At 44.9% G+C, this 12,225-nt stretch overlaps 2 protein-coding genes across 3 annotated transcripts in view; both read left to right on the plus strand.

Moving 5' to 3' along the window:
- LOC149452041 (uncharacterized) overlaps positions 1-12,225 on the plus strand; it is an 860,283-nt gene that overhangs the window by 241,846 nt on the left and 606,212 nt on the right. The window lies entirely within an intron of this gene.
- Positions 1-12,225, plus strand: part of LOC149452042 (uncharacterized) — a 68,521-nt gene that overhangs the window by 55,918 nt on the left and 378 nt on the right. The window lies entirely within an intron of this gene.

Below are 12,225 nucleotides of genomic sequence, written 5' to 3' on the forward strand. Positions count from 1 at the left end.
ACCTTGTGAGAAAAAATGAGATCTGAAAAATACTCACCATGCCTCTTTTTAAATTCCTTGGGGTGTCTGCTTTCCAAAAGTAGACCATTTGGGGTGGATTGGTGCTATCCTGACAATTTAGAGCCTCCAAAACTGTGATAGGTAGTGAGAAAGTGAAATGAGGAAGTTACGCACCTTCCAGGTTTCAAAGTGGTCATTGGATTTCAGGCTCCTGTATGTGGCTGGGCTCCCAAAACATCTCACACATGTGGTATCCCCATACTCGGTAGAAGTAGCAGAATGTATATTGGGGTGCAATTCCACATATACCCATGGATTGTGCAAGAAACAAATAATTTAAATAACTTTGTGTAAAAAAAAAATGTTTGTCATTTTCCAGAAACTTGTGGAAAAAAAAAAATCTTCCATGGACTCAATATGCCTCTCAGTAGATAGCATAGGGTGTCTACTTTCCCGAAAAGGGGTCATTTGGGGGTGTTTGTACTGTCCCGGTATTTTAACACCTCATGAAATGTGATAAGCAGTCAGAAAGTAAAAGCTGTGTAAATTCCATGATCTATACCACAGTTTGTAGATGCTATAACTTTCACACAAACCAATCAATCAATATACACTTACTGGAATTTTTTAACCAAAAACATGTAGCAGAATACATTTTGGCCTAAATTTATGATGCAATTTTAGTTTTTTTTGGATTTTTTTTATGACCGAAATGAGAAAATATTGTTTTTTTTAAAAAAAAATTCTAATTATTTTTTGTTTCCTAGCGCCAAAAATAAAAAGCGCACAGATGATCAAATACCACCAAAAGAAAACTATTTGTGTGAAAAAAGGACATAAATTTAATTTATGTACCGTATTGCATGACCGCGCAATTGTCCGTTAAACTAGTACACCGCTGTATAGCAAAACAATGTTGTGAATTGCAGTATCTATACCAGGGCCGGATCTAGCCTGTCTGATATGGGGGTGCAGTAAAAAAAGTCAGGAGGGCATAATGTCTACACACTACCATTTTAAGAAAACTCATACAAATGAGTGCAGAGAGGCCACTCCAGGTGGAAACATGTGAACAGTTAAATCATGAGCTCACCACTGCTGCCTTGTTAATCATTTGCATGATGAAGAGAACTGGAAAAACAGGCGCTGTGGAAAATGCTCTCAGACAAGCACCTTAGTGAAGGTGCATCTTTATTGGGTGAGACAAAGTAGCAAATATAATAAAATTGACCAGCCTGAAGTGAACAGTGTGACTCCAATGGACGGCCCGTCCACTCTGAAAGGAGCCGAGATCAGAGAACGCTCCTGACGGCTTCAAATCATGTGGTGTCAGCGTACCAGCGTCCTGGGTGGTGTCACCATGGCAAGCGAAGGCAGTGCCCGGCGTTGTCTTCAGCTGGGAGGATGTGTAGGGTTACCAAGATGACATGTTTCACGCAGTTGCGCTTTGTCAAGTCTCTGGTAACCCTGGCTGGCGGCCATTATATAGAAGACCATTAAAGGGAAGGCTGGCTGAGTGTAATTAGCAGGGGATGGGGTGTCAATCAGAGCGGACGGCTCGTCCTGAAGCAATGCTGAATACAAATTTAAAGGTACAAATTGCAAATTATAAAAAGTGATATGGGGGGAGGGGGGCGGCAGTTACCCAAATTTGATACCCACTCCCACTTCTGCGGAGTTGTCTTCCCCCCTCTCCCTGCCCATAGTCTTGTTGGACACGTGTTAGGTCCCAGAAGACTGCCGGACCATTCGCGCATGCGCAGTGGGCACCCGGCTGTGAAGCCGCAAGCTGTCACAGCCGTCTGTCCACACTGAAGATGACGGCGTCAGGGAGAAAAGACGGCCAGTGAAAGCAGGACACCGCTGGACCGAGGAACAGGCATGACCCAGGAACGGGTTCTTCTGTATAGTAGAGCCAAGCGGGGGAATACCGGGCCGGCTGCTCCATATTTGCTCCATAAGACACACAGACATTTTCGCCTATTTTTTTGGGGGAAAAATGTGAGTCTTATGAAGTGAAAAATATGGTATATAGAGGGCAGGAGTAGGAGTAAAGATGGCAATAGAGTCTTCTTTTTCTCTATTAGCCGGAGGGATGGATTCACTTGGATGGAGGAATCTCCCTCACTGTGCTATTGTATCCTGAGAGCTCTGCTGTCACAATACACTGATCAGTGGCTGCAGCAGATGATCAAGAAAAGTTTTCCAACATTCTCATTCAACAAAAGTCAATCCTTAGATCAACTTCTGCGAGAAAGGGGAGCAAAGAGAAGGGGGGGGGGGGAGTGAGAGGGGGTGGAGGGAGGAGGGAAAGAGGGTGGCAGAGCAAGAGGAGGAATGGACAATGGGGAAAAATGAAAGAGAGGGTGGAAGAGAAAGGTGGGGGGGGGGGGGGGGGGGGAGAGAATGAACACAGAGGGATGTACAGAGCAGGGGCAGACTGACCATTTGGAAACTCGGCACTGCCCGAGGTCAGCAGGGGGCCCCATGAGATGCGCCTGGTACCTTTTTCATAGGTTTTTTTGAGTTTGGGCAAGGACACAGGGGCCCCATGATCCCCTATTGCCCGGGGGCCTCATGAGCTGCAGCTGGGAGCAGACGAATGCTGCAGCTGGGAGCGGGCGGGTGCTGCAGCTGGGAGCGGGCGGATGCTGCAGCTGGGAGCGGGCGGATACTACAGCTGGGAGCGGACGGATGCTGCAGCTGGGAGCGGATGGGTGCTGCAGCTGGAAGGGGGCGGGTGCTGTAGCTGGGAGGGGAAGGATGCTGCAGCTGGGAGTGGACAGATTCTGCAGCTGGGAGGGGACGGATGATGCAGCTTGTGGTGGGGTGGTGCAGCTTTTAGGGGGTTCAAACAGATGTCAAATGCCTCTGAAGAGTAATCTGTGAGTGGATTGGTTTTCAGAGGAGTAAGTGTTTTTCAATCAGAAGAGCAGAGGGAGGGACATCTGAAAATGGCAACAAATGTCAAGGGGGGGGGGGGGGAGGGGCAGTATGTCTGCACTTACCAACTACTCCCTCAGGCAGCCGGGATCTAAAGTACTTCCTGCACTCTTTATGTAATCCAACTTGGAGTCTGTACATACACCGCAAGCCCTGTCAGTGCTGTGTGTGCATGGGGGGTGTTGAGTATAGGTGGGGCAGACACAGCAGGGATAGGATGGGGGGCGGGGCAGACACAGCAGGGATAGGATGGGGGCGGGGCGGGGCAGACACCGTAGGGATAGGATGGGGGCGGGGCAGACATTGTAGGGATAGGATGGGGGCGGGGCAGACACAGCAGGGATAGGATAAGGGGCGGTGCAGACACAGTAGGTATAGATGGGGGCGGGGCAGACACAACAGGGATAGGATGGGGGCGGGGCAGATTCAGCCTGCTCCATTCCATGTATCCAGCACACTGTACTGAGCACTGCTGATCCTGTGTCTCTCTATCTCACTGACAGAACTGGTGAGAGTGAGACATTGAGTAACAGGATCGGCAGTGCACCCCCCTCCCCCTCCCAGCCTGAAACTCTGGCCCTGACAGGGAGATGATGCTGCACTGCTGACAAGCTATGGATTTCTCTGTGTGTGAGAGGGCACAGTGCGCCCCACACACAATGATATGTCACTGGTCCTGGGGGGGGGGGGGGGGCACCACTGAAATATGGGGAGGCAGAGCCCACCCCACCACCCCCCTAGATCCGGCCATGATCTATACCATAGTTTGTAGACGCTAGAACTGTCACACAAAGCAATCAATATACACTTATTGGGATTTTTTTTACCAAAAACATGGAGCAGAATACATTTTGGCCTAAATTTATAACTAACTTTGAGATTACTATATATTGTTTATAGCTGAAAGTAAAAAATATTGTTTTTCTTCAAAATTTTTGGTCTTTTTTTGTTTATAGCGCGAAAAATAAAAAGCGCACAGATGATTAAATACCACTGAAAAAAAGCTCTATTTGTGTGAATAAAAGGACGTAAATTCTGTTTGGGTGCAGCATTGCATGACCGCGCAATTATCAGTTGATTTAGTGCAGCGCCAAGTAGCAAAAAGAGGCCCGGTCATTAAGGGGGGTCAGTCCTCTGGAGGGCAAGTGGATAAAGGCAGGCCTGCTTTCAGGGATAACCCACTACCTCCTTTCTGAGGAGTCTGATGGGTCCCCAGTGAGCAGAAACTAATACTAAGCTGCAAATAAGCTCACAAAGGGTCCTCAGATCCGGATGGCAAGGGTTACGTGTGAAAGAGAAACACTTCAGTATATCATTTACAATGTTTCCTTAACACCCCGGTCACATCAAACCCTACTTTGAATTTGTGTGACTTACAGTTGCAGGATTTCAAAGTCGGGTGACATGCCGATTTCAGGTGCGATTTTCAACACATCTGATACAGATATCTATGCAAATTGCACCAAAAGTAGTGCATGTATTACTTTACAAATGGATGTGCCTCCGACCAAGTCAGAACCTCTCCGATATGACCGATCTAATTGCGGACAATAGGCTGCGATTTGGCATGTGTTTTGCAAGTCGCATGGCATGCAAATCCCATGCCAATTGGCATCCAGTGTGACTGGGGCCCTAAGAGCTCTGTATTCTCTTCAGCGTTCTCGTTGGGCCTGATAGAAGTGTGGCTGTGTCTAGGGGTAAATGAAGGCTCCTTAGGGTAATCGCTCCCAGTGGGCTAACAGACAAAATAAAGATTTAGCACTTCTCTCACTGACTGGTGTAAGATTCCCTTAAAGTACTTCAGTAGTAGAATGATCCTGTAATGACAGATAGTAACAGTGGTATAAATGTTGGAGATGAGGATAGTGTTCGGCTCCATGTACACGAGACGTTTGGAAAACACTTCTGAACGATGGAAACTGACTGCTGGAAAATGTAGTTTAAAAAACGTCTGTTTAGCCGCGTTTGCATACCGTGTTTATGCGCACTTGCGTTTAGAAGCGTTTTTTAAAGATAACATCAAGAGACCTTCCAAAATGCCTGGAATGCACTGAAAAACAGTAAAAAATTAACTATTTCAGACATTTTAAGACAAATAGAGAGAGCAGAAGCAGAGAGAGCAGTATGTGTTGAGATGACCTGTCTTTTCTGGTTGTATTCACTATGGATCCCATCATGAGCAGAATGCGGCACGTTCTACCATTTTTTCCTTCATTCAAAACCTGGAACTGACTGCGCTGGTGTAGCGGGTCCATTTGAGTACCTGGAAAAAGCTTTGCATGCATTTCTGATGATGAAAAAAGGCTCTGGACAGCATTTGGTTATGGAACAGTTAAAAACGCTTCTAAACGCAAACGCTTATAAATGAAGTTAGCTGCGTTTACAAGCGTTTGAAATGTTGATAAAATCTACTTCTGAATGCAAGTTTGGTGCGTTCTAAAAAAACGACTGTAAACTCAACTGCCTGTAAATGACATAGTGTACATGGACACATAGGAACACATTAGGGAGGGTTCAGGGGCTGCTGAAAAAACGCAGAAAAGCTCCTGAACGTGAGTTTATCAGCTGCAGTGTACATGAACCCTTCTTCTTAGGCAAAGCACAAGCGGATAATGACAAGTAGCCTGCTGAGTAAATCAATCACTTGCTTGTTATGTCAATGGGCACTTGTCACACTAATTGTGTAGCGCGGTATCCTGAGATTGGGATGGATGGTATCTGTGGTGTAAATGTTCTCCAGCAACACCGCCGGCACTTGTGGACAGTGTTCACTATTATGGATGAGGGTGTAGCTGTAGTGGCAGCCAAGCAATGTTCACTATGGCAGTGAGGTACATTGGGTTCCTCTCACCCGATTTACTTTGGATTAGCAGGGTGCGGCGGTCCATCTCACCCGCAGAACAGGAACAGTCCTCGGCCCCTCCGGTTCAGGCCTGAAGCTGTGCTTTCTCTCTTTCCTGCTGTCAGGGTGTTCGGCTTGCAGCGCAGTAGGCCAGACCATCAGCAACCTTCTCCACCCTTTCTCTCTCTGCTGGCTCCACGGCCTAATTTGTCTCCTAACGATAGGGACCCAGGACTCCCAATTCTGGGTCACATGATTGCTGTGATAGCCTCCGATTGGTTTTCACAGTGATCAGTTACTGTACAGCCCGGCCCACTTTTTTTTTTTTTCTCTCTCTCTCTCTCTATGAATGGAGGAGAGAGATACATTGTATCTCTCTAACTCCTGGCATAGAGGGCAAAAAAATGTTTGTAAAAAAAAAAAAAAATTATAAATACGTTAGTGTCAGTGTTACTATTAAAAATATGTGCAGCACTAATTAGTAAATTATAATAAAATATATATAAGAAATGTCCCCAATGATAAGAACATAAATTAGTGACAGTCTCTATATGATGAATATAGCGTGATCTTCAGCTTTCAATCCAGTGGTGGTGCTCTCAGTGGTAAGGTAAGAATTATGCACTCACCAGAAGCGTAATTTAATTACGCAGTATGTAAATCAACACGGATCCACTTCACCGATACAGGTTCGGACCGGAACTCAGGGTAGGTTCTCCTTCAAGATGATATGGGTATGAGCCCTCAATGGATGTAGGTAGATCCATCTGGCCAGAGGTCCCTTTAAGGGATAGGTGGGTAAAGATGCCTGCTTACAGGTGCTTCCCTCTCTGGGTATGGTGGACAGGAGACTGGCTCGCAGCAGGGCTCTATAAATAATAAGACTCCTCAAGGGAGACCAAGGAGACTGCCCATAGTGTAGTAATTATTGTTAAAAATTTATTCAGTAACAAAAAGATTCCATAAAACATGTGTATCAGTTAAGCAGCATCAGGTATGTAAAACAACTGACCATCCAGGATCTAAGATGGCCGTCGGGCCTCCACATAGTGCCGGTGGCGTGACGTCACAACATTCTAGGCTCCTCCTAATGCGTTTCGTGTGCACACACTTCTTCAGGGGTGGAGGCTAAGTCATCTTTACCCACCTATCCCTTAAAGGGACCCGTGTTGACTTACATACTGCGTAATTAAATTACGCTTCTGGTGAGTGCGTAATTCTTACCTTACCACCGGGAGCACCGCCACTGGATTGAAAGCTGTAGATCACGCTATATTCATCATATAGAGACTGTCACTAATTTATGTTCTTATCATTGGGGACATTTCTTATATATATTTTATTATAATTTACTGATTAGCGCTGCACATATTTTTACACGTTTATCACAAGGCTTTGTTTGGTTTCTTTGAGTGTTCAGCTGCTTACCTACAAGAGCGCTCACTTTTAGTGCTATTCTATTCTAAATGCACACTATTGTTTCTGGGCTGTACTACGGGTACAAACATACACTTATATGGTATCGCTCTGATCGTCAAGAGCTGGAGAATTTATTTTGGGTTGTTCTTTGGTGGTAGGTTATGGTCGTAACAAGAAACACACAGCTAAATTAAAAAAAATGTTTTTTTTTTTACTATTTTGGACCAGTTTGGGCCTTTGATAAAAAAAAAATGGGGAGCTATCCATTACCATTTACCACCAAATGAAAGCCCAATTTGTCCTGAAAAAAACAAGTATAATCCACCTGGATGTACGAAGTAGTTGTGATGATATGGACGGTTTTACTATCACATGTCAACGTTGCAAAATTGTGCTTAGGCATTTAGATTTGTTTTACCCTTAGGCATGAAGGGGTTAAGGGGGCGTGCGGGGGGGGGGCATCCTATACCTACATACTTCAGCTAATAGGTGTTCCTCCTTCTCATCTCAAAAGGTTGAGAGGTATGCCTCAGGTCCTAATCTGACAGGTGTGTGGGTACAGGTGTGTGGCCCTAAACACAGACAGTGTACATTCGGGGCCCCTCACCCACACCTGCAAATCTGTCTAACTAACACCTGTGGCTGTTGGTGAATAGCAGGTGTCCCCATAGAGGCAGGCAGCTGCAGCCGCATAAACAAACCACTCATTTACACAGACAGAGCACCTTAGGAGTTCTTAGAGCTTATTCACATAAAGTTTGGGGTGGTAAAACCTCACAGTTGAGCTGCACATTTACCAACACCCAACCACTACTCCCTTTAGCTGCAGAGGCATCTACTGGGGATGGTCACATGACACGACTGTGATGCTTTGCTTCGTGGCCTTGGCAGTAATTATACTCCTTGTTGAATGTGACCCATTCAAGTGAATAGCGCTGCTTTGCAAGTGCCCCACAACTGCATGCATTGCATATGGTTGCAGCGCGCTAGTGCAATACAATGCCTCCTCTCTGCCTGTCAAATACTCTCTGAGGAGCAAAGGGGGATGGTAAGGGGTAGTTGGGGGAACACCAGGCACACAATGGAAGGCTACAGGAAAGGGTAGTTGGAAGGATATCAGGCACACAGTGGAAGGATAAAGGGAATGGGTAATTGGGAGGATAGCAGGCACAAAGTGGCAGGTTTAGGGAACAGTAGTTGGTAAGATAACAGGCACACAATGGCAGGGTACAGAGGGGTGTAGTTGGCAGGATAGCAGGCACACAGTAGAGGGTTACAAGGAGGTGGTAGTTGGTAGTGTAGCACTACCCCCTTAGGAGTTGCTGAAGATTTGGGTCCCCCTATAGTCCTGCACAGCCAGGCAACACGCATTTCCTTTTAGCCTTGCACTCCAGAGACAGTAAACAGACCTTGAACTTGGTTTTTTTTTTGCATTTTAATATGGGATTTAAACTTGGATGGGGATGAGGGATACATGGGATGCCCAAGGAACTGTTGAGCTGAGGGTAACTTCCTAGAACTACAGTTGTGTTCAAAATAATAGCAGTGTGTTGAAAAAAGTGAATAAAGCTCAAAATCCTTCTAATAGCTTTTATTTCCATACACACAAATGCATTGGGAACACTACACATTCTATTCCAAATCAAAACATGAAGAAAAATAGATCAAATTTGTATTGTTTCTCAAAAAAAATTGAAAAAAAAGTGGATATTAGACTGTTCAAAAAAAATCGCAGTGTTTGTATTCTTCTTTACAAACTCAAACATTCACTATATAAACTGAAAATTTTTTGAAGATTTTGCTTTCCTTTGAATCACTTAATGAATATTTGGTTGTAGTCACACTGTTTCTGAGAACTGCTGTACATCTGTGTTGCATGGAGTCAACCAACTTCTGGCACCTGTGATCAGGTATTCCAGCCCAGGATGATTGGACGACATTCCACAGTTCTTCTCTATTTCTTGGTTTTGCCTCAGAAACTGCATTTTTGATGTCACCCCACAAGTTTTCTATTGGATTAAGATCCGGGATTGGGCTGGCCACTCCATAACGTCAATCTTGTTGGTCTGGAACCAAGATGTTGCACGTTTACTGGTGTGTTTGGGGTCATTGTCTTGTTGGAACACCCATTTCAAGGGCATTTCCTCTTCAGCATAAGGCAGCATGACCTCTTCAAGTATTCTGATGTATTCAAACTGATCCATGATCCCTGGTATGCGATAAATAGGCGCAACACCGTAGTATGAGAAACATCCCCATATCATGATGCTTGCACCACCATGCTTCACTGTCTTCACAGTGTACTGTGGCTTGAATTCAGTGTTTGGGGGTCATCTGACAAACTGTCTCCGGCCACTAGACCCAAAAAGAACAATCTTACTTTCATCAGTCCACAAAATGTTGCGCCATTTCTCTTTAGGCCAGTCAATGTGCTCTTTGGCAAATTGTAACCTCTTCAGCACATCTTTTTTTCAACAGTGGGACTTTGCGGGGGCTTCTTGCAGATAGCTTGGCTTCACATAGGCGTCTTCTAATTGTAACAGTACTCACAGGGAACTTTACACCTTCTTTCATCTTCCTGGAGCTGATTGTTGGCTGAGTCCTTGCCATTTTGGCTATTCTTCTATCCATTTGAATGGTAGTTTTTCGCTTTCTTCCCCGTCTTTCAGGTTTTGGTTGCCATTTTAAAGCATTTGCGATCATTTTAGCTGAGCAGCCTATCATTTTCTTCACTTCTTTATATGTTTTCCCCTCTCCAATCAACTTTTTAATCAAGGTACGCTGTTCTTCTGAACAATGTCTGGAACGACCCATTTTCCCCAGAATTTCCCCAGAGAAATGCACTGTAACCAGCATGTACAACATTTGCTGCATTCCTTCCTTCAATAAGGGCAATAATTGCCACCTGTTTTTCAAAGAATGAATTACCTCACTAATAGAACTCCACACTGCTATTTTTTTGAACATGCCCCTTTCAATGAGTGATTCAATTATACAGAATCAGCAGCATGCCTGTCATGACTGTTGGGTCTGTTGGATTTCTATTACTCTACTACACCTGCTAGTAAATTATTTGCCATGTAGAAATATCATTTCTACCAAAAACAGTGATTGATCCGGTTAGTGATGTCTGACTGCTATTATTTTGAACACAACTGTATGTACAAGTGCTGAGAAAGGATTTTTTCTTCTTGGAGAGCTATCCATCCTTTCCTGGTATGCCACCTCAGACTCTAAACAAAAAACCCCACAAAAGGATATAGCACCTCAAAGGGTAATAAGCAGCATAAATGTATTATGGACGTAACAATAAAACAGATCATATATGCAAAACAATGCACATACCCCATCCATCCCCTCCCCCCAGCCCCCTACCATCAACCAACCCCTCCCCCCCACACAGTCCCACCCTCCCCTCCCCTCCCAGGGCAACCCCAGCAACCCTGCAGGTCACCCCTCCTCCCAGGTCAACATGGGCTAACCCTCCACCCCTTACAAAATCCCTAAAGTCCCCCTGTCCCGTGCAGATGGAAACACTCCCCGATAAGACCCTTCTGTGGTAGTGCTGATGACAGTAGGTGTGTCAGGACATGGAATCCGGCTAATGACAGAAATCCCAAAAAGTATAATAGAGTATAGATCCACAAGGTGTAGTTCCACCATGAAAGAGGAGAGCAGTGAAAGGTTGTCGATAGCCCCTGGCTATCAGTCTTTATCAGGCCTGTTGAAGGTTCGACGCGTCGGGGAGATTGACTTCATCTCAGAAGAGAAAGACATACACATACACACAGTGATAGTTGAAATCAATCTCTCAAGTTTATTATCGGGAAGGAAATTAATATAACAGAAAAAAGAAAAGGTGGGGGGCACAGAGTATCAAAAAGCTGAGTTGTCAGTAATTGATTGGCTGAATACAAAAAGACAACATTGACGTCAATTCTGAAAAGTGATGAGAAGCGGAGTTTCACTTTCCCAGGAATAAAAAAAGTTTCTACATTGTTTTAAAACACTTATCTACTACATACAATAGAATCTCGCTAGATACTTGTCAAGGCTATGAACATGACTTTCTCAGGCCTTGAAATCAGTTACAAGTATCCAACAATTATTTTCCCATGGGACAGAAGTATTTGACTTTTAATTATATCATAACAGAAACAGGTGCTGTTAGTATAAAGAAATAATTGGATACTATCTCCTCTACCAAGGCTAAGCTAGAAGAAGAATATTGTGAGTATAATTCTGTAACACATAACTAACATAGCATATTTTCATTAACTCATTCTGGGTATAATACAAAACAATTAATCAACATGTTAGTACAAAATGGAGTGGGGAAAACAAAATGACAGACCTAAAAGACATACATTTCCCTTCAATCAGCTAAAGAAGGGGCAACCTGGGTTCCTCCAACAAAGTGTGACTCAGTTCATATCTGTAGTAGGTATGCCGCTGTGCTCTAAATCCTCCTATATCCTCGTAGCCATCACTGGAGCCTGTCTATGTCAAACCTTAAATCTGCGTGCACTCGTGAAATGGCAACAGTTTTTTTACTTAACTTTTTTTAAAAAAAGCTCCGTATGTGATGATTTTTTGGTGGCAGGTTCTTTTTTTTTTTTAAATGTCTCCCCTGTGCTCCACTGATTGTAAGGCATTGCACATTACATTCTTTCCGGGCGTCAATGACCAGGAATGTGTAACAGGGACCCAGAAGTGACATCACATCACTTCCGGGTCAGAAGAAGGGGAGGGGAGCAGATATGTCTGCTCTCCTTCCTCCCCTATACCACATCCTGCCGGCACACATTGAGCCAGTCCTGGGCCCGCAGATGGGCAAGCGAAGCCTGGGACATATAGGGGGGGAGGGTGACACTGTGGGCTGTGTGGAAGCAATCGGGTGGCAGCGCTTCCACCTGACAGGTGAGCCCTGCTGCTTGCCCGCAGCACAGCTAAAGACAAAAAAACCCTACCTGCCCGGCGCCCAGAACTACATGTCCCGGGGGTCAGGCGATAGGAATTGC

Source organism: Staurois parvus, unplaced genomic scaffold, assembly GCF_062004578.1.
Source record: "Staurois parvus isolate SC_StPar_1 unplaced genomic scaffold, SC_StPar_1.0 ptg000500l, whole genome shotgun sequence".
NCBI classification, from domain to species: domain Eukaryota; kingdom Metazoa; phylum Chordata; class Amphibia; order Anura; family Ranidae; genus Staurois; species Staurois parvus.